This window comes from Cebus imitator, unplaced genomic scaffold (genome assembly GCF_001604975.1).
Source record: "Cebus imitator isolate Cc_AM_T3 unplaced genomic scaffold, Cebus_imitator-1.0 Scaffold30, whole genome shotgun sequence".
Classification (NCBI taxonomy): domain Eukaryota; kingdom Metazoa; phylum Chordata; class Mammalia; order Primates; family Cebidae; genus Cebus; species Cebus imitator.
In genome coordinates this window covers 3,252,769-3,254,919 of record NW_016107345.1, presented here as the reverse complement: position 1 = coordinate 3,254,919, position 2,151 = coordinate 3,252,769, and positions in this window count along the sequence as shown.

The window sequence follows — 2,151 nt, the reverse complement described above, 5'->3', positions numbered from 1 at the left end:
AGGCGTGAGCCACCGCGCCCGGCCTATATATATATATATATTTTTAAATAAAGACGGGGTTTCACCATGTTGGTCAGGCTGGTCTTGAACTCCCGACCTCAGGTGATCTGCCCGCCTTGGCCTCCAAAATCTTTGGATTACAGGCGTGAGCCACTACGCCCGGCCTAATTTTTGTATTTTTAGTAGAGGTCCTCCCAAAGTACTGGGATTACAGGCGGATCACCTGAGGTCAGGAGTTTGAGACCAGCCTGATCAATATGATGAAACCCCGTCTCTACTAAAAATACAAAAATTAGCCGGGCATGGTGGCATGCGCCTGTAATCCCAGCTACTTGGGAGGCTGAAGCAGGAGGGAGAATTGCTTCAATCCATGAGGCAGAGTTTGCAGTGAGCCAAGATCATGCCATTGCACTCCAGCCTGGGCAAAAGTGTGAGACTTCATCTCAAAAACAAAACAAAAAGACAACAAAAAGTTGTGCAAAGATGCATAGGATGAACTGCATTTCTCTTGGGGTGGTTATTTCCCCCTCCTCTCTCCCTCCTAGAACAGATGGACATGCGTGGAATGATGGGGAGAGGACAGCACCACGGCGCGGTTGGGGGCGGGGGCTGCTCCCTTCACCATGGCAATTGACTTGGACCCTAGTATAGGCTGGAGAAGGCAGCTGCTTGGAAGCGCCGGGGCGCTGGCTTCAGTCCTCAGCCATTTCTGGATGTAGACCCCCAGACTGTCTTCAGAGAGCCACAAGGCTCGTCAGTGAACAACACAGGCTCCGGGCTTCCACAGTTTCTCAAGAAACATTTCTGAAACTGCTTGGTTAAGGATGACCCCACAAGGGCCACTGTCACCTGCCTGCCAAACCTGCACTAGGAGACTTGTCTATACATAAACTGTGCAGGTTAAAGACAGGCCCAGCCAAAGAAATAAGCTTGCAGAGGAGAGAGGGTTTCCCCTATTTCTTTCCCCACCCCTATCTCTGAAAGGTTTCTCAGAGCCTGGAGGGCACCGCATGAGCCACTTGCTGGTCTGGGGCTTGGCCAGGGAGGCAGGTACCTGCCGGGGCAGGCTGCGACCACTCCCAGTCATTGTAACAAAAGATGACACAGAAGCAGATGGGAGAAAAGTCTGGGAAGAAACCACATGGGCAGAAAACCACAGCAATGTAAGTTGACCACACCCCTATGCTATCAGCCTGCGGGCCATGGAGACGCTGCAGGGCGGTAGCCCGCCAGCAAGACGCCAGCACGGCTTCTCCTTCCAGGTGCTGACGGAGGGGCTGGTGGTTCTGCTGAGGGGATGAGAACCCCACAGCAGCTGCAGCAGTTGGTAAAACAGGGGCACAGCCTCTTTGTCATTGTGTTTTATTTAGGTTTTTGTTTGTAAGACTCAACAAAAACCAATTGCTGCTCTAAGAGTCCCTGATTGAAAATAACGTACTGGCCAGGCCAGGCGCAGTGGCTCCTGTCTGTAATCCCAGTACTTTGGGAGGCCGAGGCAGGTGGATCACCTGAGGTCAGGAGTTCGAGACCAGCCTGGCCAACATGTGAAACCCCTTCTCTACTAAAAATACAAAATGAGCTGGGCATGGTGGTGGTGCCTGTAATCCCAGCTACTCGGGAGGCTGAGGCAGGAGAATCCCTGGAACCTGGGAGGTGGAAGTTAAAGTGAGCTGAGATCCTGCCATTGCATTCCCACCTGGGCTACATACAAGAGCGAAACTCCATCTCAAAAAAAAAAGAAGGGAAGAAAGAAAAATACTACTGGGTATCAGCCAATGGACTAACAAGCAAGTCTCCTCATCTGATAAGCTTAGATGAGCTGTCATTTGAGCAATTTTAATTGACATCTCTTTACATGATATATATCATATATTCCAGGTCCCATAAAATACCTCCCATGCATAATCCCATAGCATAGCAAAATTTTAATTTTTCTATGATTTTGTCATGTTTAATAAACAGGTTTAGAATATGCTGTGCAGTTTATAGTCTGTTAACCACAGATTTTTAAATTTTTTTTCAAGAACTATTTGTTGTGGCCGGGCGCGGTGGCTCACGCCTGTAATCCCAGCACTTTGGGAGGCCGAGGCAGGTGGATCACGAGGTCAAGAGATCGAGACCATCCTGGTCAACATGGTGAAACCCCGTCTC